Genomic DNA, 24,484 nt, shown 5'->3' with positions numbered 1-24,484 from the left:
CAGCATTCCTTCCAATAGCTAGAACTTTTTTGAAACAGTTATCAGCTCAATGGCCAGCTCTTACAGGTTTTGTATCATTTGATGGATAATTTATCATCCGCCGCAAATGATTCAATCACTGTCCTGCAGTGGAATTGTCGAAGCATCATGCCAAAACTTGATTCATTTAAAGTTTTGTTGCATAGTCAAAAATGTGATGTATTTGCTTTGTGCGAAACATGGCTTACATCAAACATAGCCTTAAATTTTAATGACTTTAACATTATACGTCTCGACAGAGACTCCCCGTATGGTGGAGTGCTTTTAGGAATTAAGAAATGTTATTCCTTTTATAGATTAAACATTCCTTCGACTTCTAGTATAGAAGTTGTTGCTTGTCAAATAAACATTAAAGGAAAGGACATTTGCATTGCTTCGGTATATATTCCTCCAAGAGCTCAAGTTGGACAACGACAGCTTAATGAAATTGTCGAAGCCCTTCCTGCTCCACGTTTGATTTTAGGAGATTTCAATTCGCACGGAATGATGTGGGGTTCCGTTTACAATGATAGCAGATCATCTCTAATATATAATATTTGCGACAATTTTAGCATGACGGTACTAAATATGGGTAGCATGACACGGATCCCAAGACCTCCTGCACGTCCAAGTGCATTAGATTTATCTCTTTGTTCGACTTCAATTCGACTAGATTGCACCTGGAAAGTATTTCCTGATTTACATGGTAGCGATCATTTACCAATCATCATCTCAATTAGCAGTAACAAAGGCATTGCTAATTCAGTTAATATTCCATATGATTTGACAAAAAATATTGACTGGATTAAATACCAAAGTAATATTTCAAGTGTCTTAACTTCAATGGAAGAGCTTCCCCCACTTGAAGAATATGACTTCCTCGTTTGTTCGATTCTGGAGGCCGCAGAACAAGCCCAAACCAAACGATTTCTTGGTCCATCGTCTAACACAAGACCTCCAAATCCTTGGTGGGACAAAGAGTGCTCAGATGCTAAACACGCGAAACAAAATGCTTTCAAGACGTTTTTAAAACGAGGAGGAGGAACTCCTCAGAATTTTGAAAAATTCTTGGTTTTAGAAACCAAGTACAAGAACATACTTCGGGTTAAGAAATGCAGCTATTGGAGACATTTTGTGGAAGGTTTGTCAAGAGAAACCTCAATGAGCACTCTTTGGAATACGGCCAGACGAATGAGGAATCGTAACGTAGGAAATGAGAGTGAGGAGTACTCGAATCGATGGATATTTGATTTTGCGAGGAAAGTTTGTCCAGATTCCGTTCCTACGCATAGCATTGTTAGGGAGTCTTCTTCAAATGATGATTCCATTGATAGCCCCTTTTCAATGATGGAATTTTCCATAGCACTCATGTCTTGTAACAATAACGCTCCTGGATTGGACAGAATTAAATTCAACTTGGTGAAGAATCTGCCCGACCTCGCAAAAAGACGTTTGTTGGAATTGTTCAACAAGTTTCTTGAGCAAAATATTGTTCCACCTGACTGGAGACAAGTGAAAGTTATCGCCATTCAAAAGCCGGGGAAACCAGCTTCCAATCACAACTCATATAGACCCATTGCGATGTTGTCCTGCATCAGAAAATTGTTCGAAAAAATTATTCTACGACGTCTCGACACTTGGGTCGAGACGAACGGTTTGTTGTCAGATACTCAGTTTGGCTTCCGTAGAAATAAAGGGACGAATGATTGCCTTGCATTACTTTCGTCTGACATCCAAATTGCCTTCGCTCAAAAGCAACAAATGGCATCTGTATTTTTAGACATTAAAGGAGCATTTGATTCAGTTTCCATTGATGTTCTTTCAGACAAGCTCCACCAACATGGACTCCCAGTGGTTATAAATAATTATTTGCACAACCTTTTGTCAGAGAAACGCATGCATTTTTCACATGGCGATTTGGCAACAATCAGAATTAGCTACATGGGTCTCCCGCAAGGCTCATGCCTCAGTCCGCTCCTCTATAATTTTTACGTGAATGACATTGACAGCTGTCTAGTAACCCCATGTACACTAAGACAATTGGCAGATGATGGCGTGGTTTCAGTTACTGGATCCAAAGCTATTGATCTGCAAAAACCATTGCAAGATACCTTAGATAAATTGTCCGTTTGGGCTGTTCATCTTGGTATCGAATTCTCTGCGGAGAAAACAGAGCTGGTCGTCTTTTCAAAAAAGCATGATCCCGCGCAACTTCAGCTTCATATGATGGGAAGAATAATCGAACAGGTTTTGACTTTCAAATACCTCGGGGTGTGGTTTGATTCCAAATGCACGTGGGGAGGACACATTAGGTATCTGATAACGAAATGCCAACAAAGAGTAAATTTTCTTCGAACAATAACAGGGTCTTGGTGGGGTGCTCATCCGCAAGATCTAATAAAATTGTATCAGACAACGATACTTTCAGTGATGGAATATGGATGCGTTTGTTTTCGTTCCGCTGCAAATTCTCATATTATCAAACTTGAGCGAATTCAGTACCGTTGTTTGCGAATTGCTTTAGGCTGCATGCATTCGACACATACAATGAGTCTTGAAGTTCTGGCGGGAGTTCTTCCATTAAAAGATCGATTTTGGGAGCTTTCATCACGCCTGCTAATAAGATGTGATGTGCTGAATCCCATGGTAATTAATAATTTCGAACGACTAGTCGAGCTTCGATCTCAAACAAAATTCATGACAGTATATTTTAACCATATGTCACAGGAAATCAACCCTTCAAGATATATTCCTATCCGTGTCAGCCTCCTAAACGTACCTGACTCAACTTTATTTTTCGACACATCCATGCAGCGCGAAGTGCGTGGAATCCCGGACCACCTACGCTCTATGGAAATCCCAAAAATATTTTCAAGTAAGTTCAGGCATATTAACTCTGAGAAAATGTTTTACACGGACGGATCGCGAATGGAAGAAGCGACAGGGTTTGGTATGTTCAACAATAATGTTTCGGCCTCATTCAAGCTTCAAGAACCTGCATCTGTTTATATAGCAGAGTTAGCAGCAGTTCATTATAGCTTGAATGTAATCGTCACATTATCTCCAAACCATTATTTCCTCTTCACAGATAGTCTGAGTGCAATTGAAGCCATTCGCTCAAACGCTGCTGGCAAAAATGAACCGTTTTTCTTGGGTAAAATAAAACAGTGTCTGAACGACATATTGAATAATAATTATCTAATCACAATAGTTTGGGTTCCGGCTCATTGCTCCATTCCAGGCAATGAAAGAGCCGATATTTTAGCCAAACGTGGTGCTATTGAGGGTGAAATTTATGAGAGACCGATTGCTTTCAACGAATTCTATAGCGCGTCTCGCCAAAGAACACTTGCCAGCTGGCAAGCTTCTTGGGATAAAGACGATCTGGGTCGGTGGATGCACTCAATTATTCCTAAAATATCGACAAAGGCATGGTTCAGGGGACTGGATGTGAGTAGAGATTTCATTCGTGTGATGTCCAGACTCATGTCCAATCACTACACGTTAGATGCACATCTCCTTCGAATTGGACTTTCCGAGACTAATCATTGTGCTTGCGGCGAAGGTTACCGCGATATTGACCATGTTGTTTGGACATGCGTGGAGTTTCGTGATGTCAGATCTCAACTAATAAATTCCTTGCGTACCCAAGGTAGACTATCCAATGTCCCAGTTCGCGACATTCTTGCTTGTCGTGACCTTCCATACATGAAACTTCTTTATCATTTCATTAAATCCATTGGAGTTCCAATTTAAATTTTATTTTATGTTAAACTGTTTTCTCTTCCATGAGTTCAACCAATAGCCAACTATAGGATATTGAATATAAGTGGTGAACTGATACAAACAATCCTGAAATAGTTATAAGATCATGTACAAAATAAATGTATTTTATTTAATGTAATTTAAAATAGCAACTCGCTTGATAAAAACAGTGTTTAGATTAACTAATGAGTACCAACATACTAATATGATATTCGAAATGTATTAGGTTTAAACTACTATGTATTGTGGATGCCACGGCGAAGAAAAACTTATGTATATTGCCTATGAAATAAACGTATTTATGAAAAAAAAAAAAAGGCACAAATCTCCAAATATCAAGGGGATTCGTGAACCGAATATTCGACGGGTTGCTTATTTAATCGATGCAAATTTTATCTCGAAAAACTGACTAGTCATTTTTTAGCAAAAAATGTTAGCGTGTTTGGCAATGTTTTTCCATTACGTTATTTTTCCATATATTTACGAATTGGCTGTAGCAATTAGAAAGCTCTTCTGAAAATTTGGGATTTTCCAATTAATTGGTTTTGATGATATCACCGTCACTGGAAATGAATGCCAATAGAAAACCTTTTCGGGGCTTTGGCCGTAGTATATACAATTTTCCACAAATCACAATAATTTTTTTTCAATAAACGAAAAGCTTGTACTATTCGATCCTTTTTGGATCATTGAAATAAACTCATTGCTTAGATCTCTTATGCTTGTTTGCTCACGCCGGATGATAACACATCACTCACTAAGTCGTATGACTGGGTCATAGATGGCGCTATCAGTTTCAAGTCCATGTGACGTTCATGAAGTACCAATTTTCAAAAGACTTTGTGCGAAATTTTATGACATTTCGATGTTGTCATTTTTAGAACAATGGATGTAAAACAATTTCGTGTGTTAATTTATAACTGCTTCATGCGTTATCCGGACTGGAAGTACAGACACTGATGATGCTGAAAGTTCTAGTCGACCAATTGAGATGGCTGCTCCCGAAAACATCAAAAAAGTTCACAAGTATATATTGTTATATTTAATCGAAAATTCCGGTGAACGACCACAATCAAAAAAAATAATAGAAATAGGGTCAAATTAAAAATAGAAAAAAAATATGATCGTAAATTAAAATTGTGTTAGATAGCTGAGACCGTGCAAATATCAGAAGGCAGTGTGTTTACAATTATGCATGGACATTTGACCATGAGAAAGCTCTTTTCAAAGTGGGTGCCACGTTTTCTCGCAGTCAATCAGTAAATCAGATTTTTTGTTTCTATATGTGACAAGGGATGAAACATGGATCCTTTCATTCCGGAAAATTCAAAACGATCATCATCTGAGTGCACTACAGACGATGAATCATCATTTTCATCTTGGGGAAGGAAAAATAGTCCATAGCGAATACCTCAAGAAAGATGACCTCATATGTCCACTTTTTCACCAATGCACCGATTTATAAGTCGATGTCAACGATAATTAAATTGAACGAAATATTATGCACCTGTTTTCATCTCACCCCTTAGAGTCTATGGATCGGGTAGAGATAGTAGATCTCACTCTAACTTATGGTTTGAGTATATGAGATGACCACTGGAACTGAGATAAATGGGGGAGAATAAAGAAAACATTACCAAAAATAACTATGTTGGATTGACTGTTCCACAATAACCATCCTATGAAAACTATTACAAATCCCTCGAAACAGTTCAAAATCAAACCGACTTTTAATACTTGTTCCAAATCTATGTTATCAAGATCTATCGAACAAACTATTCAAATGTCAAATTTTGAATCTTTTATTAGAAATAAGTTCTAGATAATCTAGTCTACAAATAACACGTGTTTTAATTTTAAATTAATTGTTGCTGGAAGTTGAGTCAACCGAATATTTCAATACGTAAAAAATACTGCTAGTGTTTCGTAATGATCTTCTGATTCATGAACTAAACAATTTTGCCCATTGCCAAAATATAATGCTGTTCTCGAGCAAACTCAATCAGCGAACACTATTACGAAAATCCTTTCGACACTACTAGAGTCTTATATGTTAACCTTGCAAATTCCAATATTAAAACCAGGAATTATTTCGGATTTAAACCAAATCACAAAACTATCGAAAACCAACGCTGTGATAGTCACACCGAAAAAAAATATCTAACTCAGCATGTAGAAACCAACATGTTATTTCCTTCGCTATCCGTTCGAACAAGGTAACGTGTATGGCATGATGTATGACACCATTCCGTCTAATGCAACGCGGTACAAGTTCACAGTACTCAAACACATTCTCGCGTATCTGTACAATTATAAAATCGGATCACTGTCTCTGTCGCGCAAGCCTTCAGAATGCGCAAATAGCTGGTCGTACCACTCAAATTAACTTATTTGTTTATCGAACCGGTCGTTTGAAAATGGAAATCCGATACCACGTGATTGGAATGTTGCGATAAGGTGTAATTAAATTTGGTTGCCTGAGGGTGTGTCAAGTGCTTATTTGTGAGGTGCAGTCGTACTTACCTTGATAAACACAATTGCACAAGATTAATCCTCGAAACGTTGGTTTTCAGCTGTTTGTTGTCACAAATATCTGAGCCGTCCCCGTCAGTGGCTCTCAGAAGATAGAAATTCTGAAATGTCCCTGCTGTTCGCCAAATTTCAATCCAATATCTAACACAAACTTCCAATCAAACTTTTAATTCGCTCTTGTGTTTTTATCAGTAAGCATCCACCAACAAAATACTTGTGGCGTCAAATTTGTTTTCTTATTTATACCAAGGCATGAAACAACCCCTAATTGACTCCCGACGAACAGCCATAGTTCGTTTCATAACGGTTTCCGAAACGTTATCAGAGTCTGCAGTGAAGTTTTTCTTCTTTGATCAACAATCGAAGGAGGAAGGAATTGGAAAAACATTCGAATACATACGAACATCCCACTCGGATATGCGTCGGATTCATGAAAAAGGGTGGTTATGTATGATCACAATTCAAGCGGCGTTCAACAGGATCTTGTTTATCCGAGATACTAGTGAATGTACATAGCAGTGATAAGATGCAGATTTTTACTGTCGTAAATCGAATAAGAATAATCTTTGTGCTAAATTGAAGCTAAATAGAGTCTACTTGGCTAATTTCAACACTGAAATGGGAAAAAGTCGCGCAAATATTGACGTACTAAAATATACGTTTAAACATTTTTGAAGAATAGACAGTGATCCCAAAGAACTTGAAGGAGTTAATGAATGCTTGTAAAAACAACATCAACAACATGCTTGTAAAAACAACATCGAAATTAAAATTCGAAGAATTGTGGAAGTGGAAATGAAATCTTAAATTTAGAACACTACATCATCAGTTTTTATACGACGTGAATATAAAAAACATGAAATAAATAAAATATTTTGACAGCTTCGATGGTTTCATGATTTTTTATAAAAGATATTTTTATTCAGGCCTATTTGCGTACAAGCTTTACGTGGCCGATTGAGCTGAGTTTTTAGCTAATTTTTTTTTTGCATTGGATCTCGTTGAAACCCTTTTTCTAGGGGAAGAGGAGCTTCCATTTCCCTCTTGCGAGGATTGAGGGGCAGTTTGTTCGTGGTTTCTTCTATTCCTCCATTGCCGTAGTGTTGTTGTTGATTTCGTTGCTAGTTGCTGTAGATGCGCCTTGTTGTACACAGATAAAAATATTTTGTGAATTTACATCTATTTTCATGCACATATTAGACATAAAATTACTTTACAATTTTGTACATAAAATTACTTTACAATTCTGTACGTTTCAATACAATTTAATCGCAAAATAAGCGTTAATTGAAAGATACAATTATATTCATTTAAAATTCAATGCAATTCAATTTAGTTTTGCATCGATGAAGGTTTTCAAACAAAATTTCGATTCAACCCATGTCTATTCCATGTTACTATTGATTTACATCTCGTGTAAATTTCATTATTTCTTTCTGTGTACATTGTTTGCAGTTGCTGGTTGGTTGGATGGTAAGCTGTTAACTGCAGCTGATGTATTTTGTTCTATAGGCGTTACGTTGGATGGTTTCGTTGAAGGGGATACTTCACTGTTGTTGGTGACTGTCACAGGTGTACTGGGGTTGCTTGGGGTTGGTGTGAAGGAAGCACCGTTATCCTTTGATGTGGTTGTCTTCTTGACATGTAGCCATCTGATTGTCATAGGTAACAAGTGATTTGCACGGGATTCTTGTATCCTAACCGAAAGTTACATAAGAAGGTATAGGCCTTTTCAAGCGCATGCGTAACAAACGTACGCTATTTAGAATACCGGGGAAAAGTTCTTCCACTTTTCTTTTTCGATAGAGAGAATCTCTCCGTATTGGGACATAGTTTTACGAATATAAGGATCGATGACGCTTGAGAGAAGATCATGCATACGCACTTCTATAGCACTATCTTCCATATATACTGGAATGTTGTACTTGATATTTTCAAGCTCCACATAATGCACATTATTATTGTCTTTAGCGAATTGAATTGCATCCAACTCTTTGTAAAACTGGATGTAAACAACATTATTTGTCTTATTGCATTGAAGTAAATGCACATGTTTAATGTCAAGATGCATTTGTTTCTTAAGCAAACCTTCAAGTTCTCGTATCGAAGGTCGAATTTTGCACTGCGCTTGAAGTCAACAATAATTGTATTCTTTCATACCGGAGGTAGCTTTTGTTCGTTTGGTTCACTCATTTCGAGATCGTTCTATTGTTCACTACACAATACTGTACTTGGTTTCTTTCGTCCCGATGTAAGCGGTTTTGTTTTATCGACTGACTTCGATGAGATGTGAGAGCGAACTGGTTTCATGATTCGTTTTTAATTCTAAAATAAACTTTTGGTACCAATACAAATTATAACAATTTCGCATGAATTTTCAAAACAGTGTTAGTGCAGTCTGTTACATTGACATTTTTGCACATGTTTTTCACTCAAAGTCTTTTTTTGCAAAGTACTTCGAAATTTCAAATTATTTGCGATCAAATGTCCGTACGATATATTTAAACCTTTTCTGGTCAATTTTGAAACACCTTCGCGCAAAGGTGATGTCGGATTCCTCAAAAACTGGTCACAAATCACAATACACCGACGAAACCGCGATTTGGAAAGTCGTCGACATTTTTCACCTCTTTAAAACGATTCACCCATTTACTCACAAATTGTTTCGACTTTTGCATGTATTTCGCCACGACAGCTTGGGACATTTTGGGTGATAGCACAAAAAACTTCTTCGAAGCGCGAAGCTTATGCGATACTCATTTTGGAAAAATGCTGAGATAGAATTCTAAACAATAGTCAGCTGATTTATTCTCCCATTGCATGAAGAGTAGTGTCCTCCATGCATTCTGTGTTAAAAAAAAAATTACCAATCCACTGATGTGAAGCCACCATCAATTCAAGGACTTGCAAGTGGATGCGGGTAGACTTACAGTAGCCCCGATATGACTCATCCACTCACCTTCTTACTGTAGCTGTTACCGAAAAGCGACCAAACGGTTGGCCGGATATGTAAGTAGAGTCACTTACTCGTGTTCCGCGGGAATAAAAGATGCTCTTCCAACCATAATATCCATAATATTTATGTATGTCAGACTCAGTTCCAACCTTCAGAAAACAAACAAGTTTCCTTCAAGTGTCTTGGGCTGGCTCGTCCAGTAATCAATTCGTCCGATACCCTGATGCTCCCTCAGCTATAGTCCGACATCCTTATGACATGCCCACCCAATCGTAGACGTCCGATTTTAGCTGTCCGCACAATGGGTGGTTCTCCTAGCAACAGTTACAATTCGTGATTCATACGCCGTCTCCACGTTCCATCTTCCATCTGCACTCCGCCATAGATGGTTCTCAGTACCTTTCTCTCGATAACACTAAGGGCGCGTTGGTCCTCTGTCAACATAGTCAAGGTCTCGTGGTCATAGAGAACAACCGGTCTAATGAGCGTTTTGTAGATGGTCAATTTCGTGCGGTGGCGTACTTTTCTCGATCGAAGGGTTTTTCTGAGCCCAAGGTATGCACGATTTCCTGCCAAAATACGTCTCTGAATTTCTCGGCTGGTATCATTATCGGCGTTCACCAGTGAGCCCAAATATTCGAACTCGGCAACCACCTCGATATCGTCATTCTCTATCAATATTCGTGGTGGGAGGCGTAGTGTTTCTTCTCTAGAGCTTCTTCCTCTCATGTATTTTGTTTTGAAGCATTTATGGCTAGTTCGACACGCCTAGCTTTAGCTTTCAGTTCGATCTATATTTCCATCATCTTCTCAAGGTTACGTGTCACAATATCAATATCGTCAGCGAAGCCAAAAAGTTGTAAGGACTTTCGTAATGTCGTGCCACTAATGTCGTTCCTCGCTCTTCGAATCAAACCTTCTATAGCAATATTGAACAAGATACAAGAGAGTCCATCACCTTGCCGAGGCCCTCTCCGAGATTCGAAGGGCCTCCGTAGTGTCGTGGGCTCCAGTAAATCCCACTTGGTACGGCCCTAAGAGTTCCTTAGCTATGAGTGATAGACGACGGCAAAAGATTTGGGAGAGTACCTTGTAGGCGGCGTTCAGCAATGGGATTGTGCGGTAATTGCAATCTAGCTTATCACTCTTTTTGTAGACGGGACATACCACTCCATCCATCCATTTCTGCGGTAGAATCTCGTCCTCTTAAATCTTAGAAATCATCCAGTGCAGCGCTCTACCCAGTACCACTCCTCCATATTTGAACAGCTCGCCTGGTAACAGGTCATTGTCCGCGGCTTTGTTGTTCCTCAGCTTGCTGATCTCCTCACTTATCTCCGATAGATCAGAGGCTGGGAATCTGTCGTAGGCTGAGCGTGCACCTAGATTGATTCCTGTACCGTTCTCTGTATCTTGTGCTTCGCCATTCAGATACTCGTCATAGTACTGCTTCCACCTGTCGATCAAGGTTACCACTGGTATCTCTGCACATTTCTGCCTGTGGCGTGTAGCCGTGAGCGGTTCACTTTCTCATAGAACTTCCGTGTGTCATTTGCTCGGTATAGCTGTTCCATCGCTTCGCGATAATAAAAAAATAATATAATATAATGTAATATAATATAATATAATATAATGTAACATAAAGACTGTCCCAGAAAGTATAGACGCAACCAAAAACCGCTGCCATTTCGCAATGGTTCAGAATCTGTCAATTTTTATGGCTGCGTCATGTTGTTTACACTCTTCTTTAACCACTTGTGCAGTTGTTTATTCGTGTTCATTAGTTTGTTTCGAAATGCGTGGACTTTCAGCAAAACAACGTCGAAAAATTGTGTACAAATGGTGCACAAAACGCGGACTGTCACTGAGATAGATAGCAAAAATGGAAGGATTAAGTGAAAAAGCCGTGCGAAATGCAATCAGGAAGTTCGGTGAGAATAACACCGTTGATGATAAACCGAAAACGGATCGAAAAAAAGGTCCTGCTAACCTTCAGTTGGATAAACGTATAATGAAGGCGTTCGAGCAAAAGAAGGAGGTTTCAGTTTGGGATGTGGCCAAAAAAGTGGGCACTTTGAAGTCAAATGTTCTTCGTGCTAAAGAACGTTTGAATCTTCGAACCTATAAGAAGCAGAAACAATCAAAACGTAGGCCGAAACAAGAAGCATCGATCAGGCCGAGGGTTCGAAAGCTGTACAATACGATTCTTGCTGGAAATTTGAATTGCATAATCATGGACGACGAAACCTACGTGAAACTCGATTACAAATCCTTGCCGGGACCACAATATTATACGGTGAGAGAAGGGCAAGTGTTGAACCAGTCCGCGACATCGGTCGAAGTCGAAAAATTTGGTAAGGAAGCTATGGTCTGGCAAGCAATTTGTAGCTGCGGTAAGATTTCGAAACCCTTCATCACCACTGCTTCAATGAACAGCGAAATATACATCAAGGAATGTTTACTAAAACGACTTCTACCCATGATTCGAAGCCACGAGGATCCTATTGTATTCTGGCCAGATCTTTCTTCTTGCCACTACTCGAAATCAACGGTAGAATGGTATACTACCAAAAATGTCACTTTCGTCCCAAAAGACATGAATCCACCAAATTGCCCACAACTTCGACCAATTGAGGAATTTTGGGCATTAATGAAGGCACATCTTAGAAAACATGTCTCGGCAGCCGAAACCATTCAACAGTTCGAAAAAGGTTAGAAAAAAGTGTCAAAACTTGTCTGTATGGAATTTAATTAGGAACGTTCCCATGAAGATGCGCCAGCTAGTCTACAATGGCTAAGTAGCAAATGTTGAGAATAATATTCTGTTGTTGTAGTCTAATATTAGCAGTATATCGAATAAAATTTGAATATCTAACACTTGTAAATTATTTACAGCGAAATCAAAGTGCGTCCATACTTTCTGGGACAGTCTTTAATATAATATAATATAGCATAATGTAATACAATATAATATACGATAACATAATTCGTTGATGCCCTGATGACCTGGTGCTTTCGCTCTAATTAATTTATGTGGATACGTGCTCCCTTACAATACCATCACTTTCACGTACATACGACATAAAATATGCAACTTACAATACAATTCAAATTGGCAATGATATATGAACTGGTGGAAGAAAAATGATAGCATTACTGAATAATAACTGTTTGAAAAACAGCGACAAAGGACGTGAACGAAGTGAACTCACCACCAACTTAACTTAATTTTTAAGAAGATCACACTTAAAAACGTGAAATAAAGTTTGAAACCAGTTTTGTTTAGTAATTCGGTTTTACAAAAATTCGCAGAGAATATTTTCAAAATAGCCCATTTGTTTGACTATCTATCACATAGACCGAAACTTCTTACATTTGAACCCATCATCTCTCTTCGTAGACTTTCTCTCTATCTAGATATCTCTCTCTATCTAAATAGATAGATGGAAGTACAAAGGAAGATGCTTTCGGTCCCTTGAAACTATTAGCATGGGTTCTAATTTATTCGAACTATCAAGTAATGTAGAGACACAATTGTGATTGTGATCAGATTGTGAATATACCCTTGTGATATAAGGTTGTATGGTTGAAACCATAAACAGTTTCGATTCCAATATTTTATTTATCGTTTTATTCATCACGAACATTTTGATCTTTACCCCACAGTAGCATATCCCTTGCCAAATCATCAGTTTTTTTTTTGGGCAAATTTGTCCATAAACAGCAAACTTAAACTTCGCAGGAATATCTTCTCGTGCCATTGCCATGTAGAATTTTTGGCTAGGAAGTCGTACGAAATCCATTTTGACGTAGGTTTCATCGTCGATGAGCAAGCATCGAAAATTGTAACAGCAGGTACTTCGTCAAAACCTGCTGGTACAATTTCCGAGCTCGAGTTTTGGTGACGAAACTTAGCATCAACGTTCTGTTTGGTTGCTTGCTTGCTGATAAGAACGATATCCAGCTCGCAAACGAATTCTTCGAATGGTACTACGAGCAACAACGTATTTTTGTGCGATTTCATTATCCAGGTGTGTTCTGACGGTTCTCAACACCTTATGGTTCAGCTTGCGGTCATATGTCCCACTCCCAAGTAACAATTCGAATGCCTTTGATTTTAATTTATATGAGTATTTGAATTGATTTTTCAATCACTATCTGTTTTATGACAAGTATAATAAGTGTCCCTTTTGACAAGCAATATCACAGTTTTTAAGCTTCTATAAAACTCTTTACCTAGACTAACAATTGCACTAAAAATAAAACAATTTGTTCCAGAATAAAACCATGCAAACACTCTTAATATTACATTCAAACATTATTGTCAGTTAAAATCTGTCATAAAGCTAGTTTTGTGTGAGCGTGTTCATTGGATGTCAGTTTCACTCAGAGCAAATTTGAGGGTTCTAAAGTACAGTTATGACACATTTGTTGTGGGCTATTTGATTCATTGCTTCTTAGGTTAAGTGTAATTTGCATTAAAGAAAACTTCTTGGCTGCCATTATGATGATGTACGAGGTCTGTTCAAAAAGTACCCGGAATTCACATTTTTCTAAAAAAATATTTATTTATTCGTCTACATCTATATGGTCCCCTTCAAAGTAATCCCCCCTAGATATAATACACTTATGCCAGCGTTTTTTCCAGTCTTCGAAACACCCCTGATAGTCACTTTTTGTAATGCTCTGTAGCACTCTCAGCGATTCTGCCTTTATCTCTTCAATCGATGAAAAACGCTGTCCTTTCATGGGTCTCTTCAACTTTGGGAACAGGAAAAAATCACACGGAGCGATATCTGGTGGTTGACGTCGTTTAACAGCTCCTGAGCGATGGTAATGCGTTTGTTTTTTTGATCAAAATTCAGCAGCTTTGGAACGAATTTTGCTGTCACTCGTTTCATGCCCAAAACATTTGAAAAAATATGATGGCATGAGCCAACTGATATGCCAACTTCATCAGCAACTTCTCTAATAGTGATTCGGCGATCATCCATAATCATTTTTTCCACTTTTCCCACATTTTCATCGATTATTGACGTGCTGGGTCGACCGGAGCGTTCGTCGTCTTCAACGTCTTCGCGGCCATCTTGGAAACGCTTATACCACTCGTAAACACTTGTTTTTTTCATAGCAGACTCACCGTAGGCTCTCTGTAACATTTCGCACACTTGGTTACACTTTATTACATTTTTCACGCAAAATTTAATACAAATTTTTTGACTCCTCAATTCTTCCATTGTTTAAACTAACAAAAATCGCCGAGCTCAAAAAAAACACGTCTACACCAGCCGCTACAAGACAGAATGTAAACAATGAATTCAGCTGAAATTTTGACCACCGGACTCTCCAGACGCGCGCAATTAAAAAATTCCGGGAACTTTTTGAACAGACCTCGTATACCGTAGCATTTATTGACATAAAATAAACTTCAAAATGCAAAAACGAGGAAATATGATTGACTTTCATGATTCATTCTCAGAACGTATCCACAAGTTTTAGCGCCACGAAATAGTTTTATACAAGAATGACGATGAATCACACAAAAAATAATTTTCATATATAATGGAGATTTTCGCAAAAACCGCATTTATTTCAAGTTAAAATATTATTATAGTGTAGAACCAATAAATGATCAGTAACGGAGATGGCCACGCCCTTACAGATCTCTGTGTACCCAATGAGGTAAAAAGTTACAGCCATTTGAAAGGGATGCACCTTGAGTCCGTACGCTTTTTAAATAATGTCTCGACAATGGACTGACTCTCACAATCTCCATAAGCCAACATGATTGGAAATGTTTAGAGAGTTTATGTAGTCAACTCGCGGGATATTCAGTGCACAATTAGAAGTAGTTATCAAACAAGGTTCGAGCGATTTAGAGGATACGTAAATAAGAACTGGTATAAAAAATGCTCTGAAAGTGAAGCTTGAGGATGATGTATAGACAAATAAAAAAAATATATTGACGCCGTAGCCCTCTGCCGATGCTATGTCGCGTAACCAAGACAAAGGTTTCTCTAAAAGCTACAAGAATCAGTCCCATGTGGTTGTTCAAGTTATTAATGTGGAACAAGACAGCCAAAATTTTGAATGAACGAAATGTTTAATAAAACATTTCAATCAATCGTCACAATATTTAACCATTGATATGCAATTGTACGAGCACCACATTGATTGATCGTTATTCACAACACAGAGCTTGTAGTTTATGTGTGAAAATTTGACGAACTTCAAGTCAGTAGTCAAAATATATGCAATTATAATTGCAAAAGCATTCGGGATGTCGTATTTTAAACGTTTTACGAAGCAATTTGAGGTTTTGTATGCATGCAGTTATATTTATAGCGTTAAGTTTCACATGCGAAAAAAAATACTATGCATGTGAAAACACATTAAGAAACAGCCTAATTTACTAGAAGAACCGAGCATGTTCAGTTGTGCTCGGTCGCCACGCCGTTCAATTATAGCAGACACTGTTAACTTAGAAAGAAATTAATCTTCAGTTCTGCGATGCTAGAATTTCCTGTTGCCAGGTCTACGATTTTTTCTCTCCACTGATCTTTGGTTGAGGTGTGCTGTCTGATGAGAAATATTGGAATCAAGGATACATTTTTGGTACCCACCTGCAGGAATTATAACTTTGTCCAATTTCTGAAAGATGTTTGACAATTCCAATGCGACACATCGGATGCAGTTCAAACACCAAGTCATCATACCACATAACTCCGAAAACTCTTACAATATCCATTATCCGTTTTTGATACAAACTTGTTTCGCTTGGGTTGGCGGTTCAATGCATAGGACACTGGTCTGGTATGTTCGAGCCCTGACCTGGAAGGATTCTTAGTGTCAGTAGGATCCATAGTACTAGCCATGCAATGATTCTGTGCACTAAGAATCGGATGCGAAGTCCGTGGAAACAGAAAGGTCAAATTCCACAAAAGGAATGTAATGCCAAGACTTTGCTTTGCTTGTTTCCCTAAATGATGTTGGTGTACGGTAGAACTTCCTTTCCGGAACGCCAACTATTTCTTCCAAAATACACCTTTCTCATTAGAAAATACCAGAATTCGATTTTGGGTTGAGTTTTCAATCAGCATCGCATAAACGGACGTACCGATACTTTGGCGTCTTTCACAAATTACGTAAAAGGAGAGAGGGGGTTCCAAATATTGCGACAAGTTATAGTCCTGTAAACATTTTTGACAAAGGCATCATTGAACCAATACGAGAATTCAAAAAATTTCAATTTTTGGTGGGGGGTATTGATTTAGAGAGTTGTTACATAATTCCTTAGGAAGGGTTTAAAACTTTGTGACTAATTGCGACAACGGACAACGGGGGGAAGGGGATTTAAGTTTATTGAAAGTTAACGTTCCGTAATTTATTTATATGAGAGCTGGTTATTTCACCGGAAGCCATTCCACCTAAAGTTATTTCCACCAAATTTATTATTTAATTAGCCGCAAAAAGTCCCAGTTTGGTTCTTCATCGAAATAATTTATTTATTTTCATATCTCATAGACGATTGAACCGAAGACAAGGTTGCGGCATAAAACAGCTGAGCCTAGAGAAATTCCATTATGAAAATTATAAATGAATGAAGGAAGTTCAATTCAGAGCAGAGAGTATGAACAATGATTCAACTCGTTATTTAAATAAACTAGGTAAAATTTTAGATATACGATTTGTGGTCAGAAAGAGGGGGTTTAGGATTTGTTTCTGAATGTGTCTGTGATAATTTGAAGGGGAAAAAGCTTGCTTTTACCCCCAAATTTATGCTAGGTGCACATAAATGTGTCTGTGATGCCGGTTTCAATTCACTCCAACTTAATTGTTGTACAAATAATCAATCTAATGAGTGATGAAAAGAATTTGGAATTAGACTACAGCAATTTGTACAGGTTAGATTATTCTATGCACAATAGTTTAAAAAAAACCCAAAGGATGTATGAGACCAACCCTATCACAAACCGCTACTTCTCATTGAAATCTTCCACTTGGTCATCGAAAAATACTATACTCGTGCGCTCACTCACTGGGTGGTAAATTGCACATCAACCGTTATTAGTGACGTGCCTCAACAATTTTCTGTTATATTTTTACTAGAGGCTTACCGTCTCGAGTACAATTTATTCCCCATTGTTGTTCGGAAAATGTTTACAACGAGATTTCATGGAAAATTACAATGATGGTGATGGCAAGGAACTCGACAGGGAGTAGAAAGTACATTTTGAGATGGAAAATTTATATTTGCAATTTTCATGTATAAACTATAAGCTTTCACTATGTTGAAATTCAATAATACTATTTCGAAAAGTTTCTGGTTAAATGTCTTAGTTATGGCGACCTCCCGCGGTGCGAACGTAGGCAATCAATAACATATTGACCTTGTAATTAGAGTCTTGACGACACCCAGTATTTTTTATCTTTGCTCTGGAGTATGACATTTCCACCACGGACAGACATGTATAATTTAAATTTTATTTCTCTTCATGGGGGTTTGCTCCTTTGTGACAGATGAACAACACCAGTTGTGCGTGTGCCTTTTTACCGCTTTGAATCATGATGGAGATGATAGTCGATAGTATTCCAGAGAAAAATTGTCGTCTGTCCCGCTGGCAGGAATAGATATTATTGCAATAAGCCAACTAATAAAATTATAGCCTCCTTCATAAAAATAGAATCATGCCATAATCAAAATCATATGCAACAGAAAGTAGTAATACCTTATAAGGCAATATAGCGAAATAATAAACCTGTATTTTTGGACCTTCTTGTATGATTACTACTTCATTGTATTTTTTAAAAAAAAACTGCTTCCAAGCTCAATGGAAATATTTTTGGCCATCAAGCATTAGATTGAACGCCTTTCACCAACTCGCCAGTCTGGTGCCAATCAGTCTGGTATCGACGGAATTTCAATTGCTTGTGCTTCCTTACCATAAATAGCGTTCCGATGACTCACGATCGCGCAAAAATCAGTAGATAGAAAAACTTATTGACTTTGATTGTGGCAAGCTGCCTGAAGGAATAATTGACTCTTGATATGCTGAACATACCAAATATGAGATTGCACACATTGATTGATAGATATTTTAGTTTGATGAATCCTGGCGAAAACCTCAAACATACACACCTGTCTGTTTATAGGCCATTAGTGTCCAATTTGCATAAACATCAAGTGCCGTTTTTCTGGTGTTTCTGACTTTATTGCCAGAAGCCGATAGAGCAAAGGCGGTGCCACCATGTCTACCACCTGTTGAACGGAAAACTTGATTTGCCGGCAACACATGTGACCGATCAGAAGACAAGAGTTGATTTGAAAAAGAAGCTGACAGCCACAATATTAGCTGCCGAATAGTCGAAAAAAGTCATTAAGGTCAAATTAGCGGCAACTTCAGTATTCGAAAGCCTTCAGGCTATTGACGAAAATCATTAGCATCCTAGTGATTGCAAAAAAGAAGCTTTCCTGCCTGACGGCATTTACTGAGAAGGTTAACAAACGGCAAAATGATCGCCAGCGATGATGAGTCATTTAATCCAAAACGAACAACCTATCAGATCTATGAATTAATTACTGACAAGCCAAAATTGCCAAACCAAATCCATTAATCAGAACTAGTTTATCAGCTCAATGAGGGAAAGATTTTGCTTAATTCACATATGCTTATTCCGACCAAACCACAATTCATGACTGACGATACACGTGCTTCGGTTTATGACTAACCATGAAAAATGATCACCTCCGATGATGATTGACTAAAGAAAGGAAACAAGTTCTAGGTTAGAACAACGCCCATTTAAATTTACAGATTTCAATCATTCAAGAATGAAAAATGTTCTCAAGCATGTTTGAATTCTCTATCAGCGAACGCGGGTTCTTTTGATATACAAATTGAAATTTGTTCAATTGAGTTTTCTTCTTACTCGATTCAAATGAGAGTAGATGGCCAATTCTATAAAAAAAAACCTACTGAAGTGCAACAAATGTTGTTTGTTGAAATTGTTAAGACTTCTGTTATAGAAAAACGTCGGCTTTGATTCTAAAACAAGTAAATTAGCCGGAAGCCGAGCGACGATGAAAGATGTGGATTATTTCGATGCAAGTAAATCCTTCGAGACAAATAATACACTTCTCGCTTTTAATCAAAGTTTTAATCATATATAATTGAAAATACTTGACATTATCCATTTAAATCAATGCGTAAAAACTAGGTGAAATAATATTTGTAATTGAAACAAAACAAAACCTGACCACATTCTCAAATGAATTTTTCCTTCAATTACATTTTTTTTTGAAAATTCGATTTTTTTGTTAAAATATTCGTAGTTTGGTTCTATTTGATCATTAAAATGACTTACCGAAAGAAACACAAAAAAAAACATTTTGTAAGACATTGTAAAAAGCAATTTTCTGACACTTGCTAAACTATTCTACTATTCCTTAACATAAACATATACAAATGAAACTCTCATGTATCTTCATTAAATGTATAAAAATCATGGTCCGAGGGGGCCTTAGAGACGTTCGAATACTATTGGGAACAACTATTCATTAATTTGATAAAAAGTTTCCATTTTAAACTCTAGTCGAAATCTCAATTAAAAAATCCCAGAGGGTCGTTTTATGCAAAAATAAATAATAGTTTTCATACAGTCAATCGGACGTTGATTGAGCCACCGGCTTTAATAGTAGATCGTCACTGAACAATCCGTTGTTTTAAACAACAAAACGACTAATGTCCATCAATCCAAAAAACAATAGTTCTTTCAAACTTTAAACTAGAATATAGTTGTTCAACAGCAAAATTCGTTAGAATTACCCGGAGTTTATCTTTTATCTTTACAATATTCTTTCCTGTGTTTACCAGGTGTGCCAGTCGATAATGCTCAAAGAGGATAAACGTTAGTCACTAAACCAATTCATCTACACATCATGTGAAAGATTCAGAAGGTAGGATATTGGGTTCTTCATGAGCTGAACAGAGTAAGAAAAGTGAAAAACGTATAGCGAAATTTTACTTTGTAAAATGTGACGGAAGATGAAAAATGGATTTATTTTCAGAATCTCAAGCGCAGAAAATCTTGGATTGACCCCGGGCAACCAACGACATTAACTGCAAAACCTAATCGCTTCTGAAAGAAAACGATGCTGTTAATTTTGTAGGATTGAAAAGGTACCTTGCTCTACAACCTTCTCAAACCAAGGGAAACTGTAAATATAAATCACTACCGATAGTTAATGATGAAATTGAATCCAGCAAGACCTTCCATTTGAATCTTAGTTTGTGAACATCGGTCAAGCCATCACTGAGAAATATATGACCACTATTTCCGGTGCTTCCGGAATCGGAAACCGGGAACCAAGATAGCCGGAATCGGTTTGTTTGGTTATCTTCTAATAATTGCTACCGATTGGAGTAGTTTCGAGGGCATTTTAGATTTTTTTCCTTTCTTATACAATTACTGTGAACCCGACCCGAGAGTACGCAAAATGTATGTATGTGTGTATGTGTGTGTATGTATGAATGTAAATTTTTTTTGTACTCACTTCTCTCGGAGATGGCTGAACCGATTTTCATGAACTTAGATTGAAATGAAAGGTCTGCCTGAATTTTATTCGAATCCGAAATCGGGGGTGATTTCCCCCGAGCCTGGAAATTCGAAGATATAAAAATGTTTTTTATTGCTCATAATGAAACATACCTTGGGACCTTATTTTTATTTTTATTTTTTTTACTCGTTCAAACCTCCAAGATATAGTTGAAGAAGGCCCGTATTGAAATCCCCCTGGTCCCTTTTTTTCGAGAAATCGTAGACTAAAAATTGTATCCCAATTTCTTTTCTCGAACAGACTTCGATTAAAGCAGTTTCCGAATTCCTGTTTATGAAGTACCTACAATAGTGGCACTCACTTTGTTTTCTCAGATATGGCCTCTCTGTTAATTATACTAGTTTGTCCATGTCTTTTTGTTTTTCAAGAAATAAAGGAAATAATTTTGTAGAATACCACAAATTTATATATGAGAATAGGTGTGGTATGAAAAAGGCATCAGTACACCTCTAGGCGGATTAAAACAGGTTTTATTACGTTTTTTGTTTCGTCACTTTAAGTGACGGTATCAAATTTTCACACACTTTGCCCTATAATTCAACAACCGGAAGTCGCATACGGATGAAAATTTGAAGTTTGGTATAGGACTGTGAGACCTTTCATTTTAGTTTGGGTAATCGGTCACGTCATCTCTGGGTAAAGTGAAGATTTAATAATATTTAATTTAAAATTGTATTTTTGCCTTTCTCATATAGAAAGGTTATGAATCACTGTGAAAACCGACTTTTGAACCTTCGGTTCAATAGTCAGTTTTCACAGTGACTGCAAAACCTTTCTATATGAGAAAGGCAAAAAGTAAAAACGTGAAAGGAAGAAAAAGTGAAGAAATGGCAAAAAATCTTTTTTTTTTCTCAAATAGAATAACGGTTCCCTATTTCATCTCATTTGTAAGGACGTTACCTCAAAAAACCTGATTTAGTCGCTTAAATCATTATACCTATGTCATATTTCTGCTTAATTCGTATATTGCATAAATATTGCACTATTACACTCTCAGGTGCCAAACGTCAGAATTCTTCTTTAATGCCAACAGAGAGACAACACACGATATTTTTAGATTAAGTTTGGAACCAATTCGACTTTTAAAATTATTGGATCGTTTTCGTTTCCTTTCGTTTTACATTTAAAATTTTACTGTAAATCTGGCCCTTTTTAAAAATATGAAAATATCCGATGCACAAACGATCAAATAGTCAAGCAAAGTCTTGGCATTACATTACTTTTGTGGGATTTGGCCTTTCTGTTTCAACAGACTTCGCAGCTGATTCTTAGCGTACAGAATCATTGCATGGCTAGTACTATGGATCCTACTGCCACTAAGAATCCTTCCAGGTCGGGGCTCGAACATACGACAACTGGCTTGTAAGACCAGCGTCCTATGCATTGAACCGCCAACCCGGGATGAAATTAGTACTACTAGATTTGTCATAATGGTTATTTCATTAGTATTTAACACGTTCTTTCTAATAATATTCGGAACCGAAACAGTTTGATTGAAATATAAATATCAATAATTTTATTAAACTAATGTCACGTATACCAAAGAAAGAATTGTTGATGATAATTTAAAATAGAAATTTGTTTTCCATAAGATTATGTGAAAACTTGGCAACCTTGCGATATGAAATGAGATGAAAAGAAGTCCATCCCATGTTTTAGAAGATTTTAATTCCTTGGCCGGTAATTTTAGAAGTTTTCAATCGTTGATTAAACAAGTGAAAAGTGAACATTACTAATTATGAAGTCATCCAACATTGAATAGTGGTGTAATTATGTACAATACTGATAATGTTTTGAAACGAATCAATTAGTCAATATTCAGAAACATGACGAATTGTAAAAGTTGACACAGAACTCTTCTAACGGTAAAGTGTAACAAAAACTTAAATAGACATTTTGAAACATTTCACAGTTGATTTTAAGTAAGTTGAAAGATATGTTCAAAGTTATGAGATGAAGGGATGAGATGGAAATAGGAGCTCAGATGAAATAGGAACTCGTTACTCTACGTGATTTGAGTGCATGATAAATCGAATGTGTAGTATGAATAGTGATTGCCAGTTGTATCCTTATTTTTCGTTCTTATAACCTTGATATTATTTGACAATTTTTCTAATTAATCTAAAAAAGCTTAGGCAATAATCGTTTGTGCCGCTTGAGACATAAAAGACTACAGAGGAAAGCACGGCCAAGACCGGATACGCGCATACTATACGAAATTCTCCGAAATTTCACTACAAAGACATTAGAATTAACGAAGCAGTTGGCAGGATTACAAAATACCGATACGATACAAGCCCACGAACCAATGATTGACTTGTGACCAGGTGAAGCACATTTCCTGCCCAGGTGTCAAATTCTTGGTGGAGTTGCAACAGAAGATAATCGTTACTTTTTTGGCGAATTGGTTACCGCAAAGGAATTTGTCACTTGGGTTACATACTGGAGGGAACCTAACAATGATAGGCCGATTTCCTTCTTCGTTAGTAGTGGTTTTTATGTCATTTATTTTATCCCGGCTTTAACCTATTCGGTCGTTCATCGGGGCTCACTAGTGTTCATGTGGGCACCATAACCTAGTTCGTCCGGTATGGAAAGTGTGAAGCCCCTCCCTCGGCCAGAGTAGCCCATAAAGAGGAAACCATATATTTAATGGTTTAATAGTGAGTTTATTACTATTTATTAATTTTGCAAGAAATTTGTTCATAAGGAAAAGTTTACACTTTCTCCATCGTACTACAAGCAGTCGGTTTTGCTTCACAATAAACCAAATTTTCGTCTAGCATAGCCCAATCATCTTATTTAATATAGAAATCCTACATAAAATGAACGAAGTATAAGATTAGAGGTGATGCAGAAGCGTCACAAGAAAACCGACCTTAATCGATTTCATCCTCAATTACAATTACAATGCTTCAAATTCAATTACAATACGACTGACGGAAATTTTTTCTTCAAAACTCCAAACTATTACCATGAAAACTATTTTTGGAAATGTAGAATATCGCCGGATGGATTCGTGCTGGCGGCATTCTTACAAACTGCAAAGTTGTGCTACTTACGTTGAGTACAATATTACGTCTACTGGTGTTTCAATTTGAATGGATTTACATTTCATCTCAAGAAAAAATAATAATAAGTAAGTAGAGATTAATACGAATTCGGGTATCATAGTATAAATCTATTGTAATTTTTATTCACAGAAAAAAAATAGTATCTTCATTTTTTTCTGCACGCGTTCGATCGTTTCCGGTCTATGGCGAACTTTAGGAAACGATAAATTTTAAAATGAAACTATCACGACGAATAAAGCTCCGACATATGTAGTAATTTGTACGGCAATGAAGTTTTAGTTTGATTTTTTTAGTTCAATTAATCTGTTTCGAAAGCAAAATGCTATACAGAATTTAAATTTACTGCTTCAAAAGAAGCAACATATAAGAAAAAAAAGCTACGCCATTGCACCAAACCGACGAAGCAGACTGCCTGTCTCTGGTTAGGGTCGCGACTTGCGCGAAACATGCAACGCGTACGCAAAGCAACAACATTTGAAATTCAGCTGACGATGCAGTGCGCAGTTTGATTCAGTGCAAGCC

General features: G+C 37.2%; 1 protein-coding gene across 2 annotated transcripts in view; it reads right to left on the bottom strand.

Moving 5' to 3' along the window:
• LOC131434873 (ion transport peptide-like) overlaps positions 1-6,514 on the bottom strand; it is a 78,398-nt gene extending 71,884 nt beyond the window's left edge. For both annotated transcript variants that reach the window (XM_058602095.1, XM_058602094.1), the window contains exon 1: positions 6,307-6,514. The gene's annotated coding sequence lies outside the window, so the exon portion shown is untranslated. The remainder of the gene's footprint in view (positions 1-6,306) is intronic.
• Between the last annotated feature and the right edge of the window lie 17,970 nt (positions 6,515-24,484).

This window comes from Malaya genurostris, chromosome 3, assembly GCF_030247185.1.
Source record: "Malaya genurostris strain Urasoe2022 chromosome 3, Malgen_1.1, whole genome shotgun sequence".
In the NCBI taxonomy this organism is placed as follows: Eukaryota; Metazoa; Arthropoda; class Insecta; order Diptera; family Culicidae; genus Malaya; species Malaya genurostris.
Note: the sequence above shows the minus strand (reverse complement) of the source record. Positions and strands in the feature narration are given on the sequence as shown.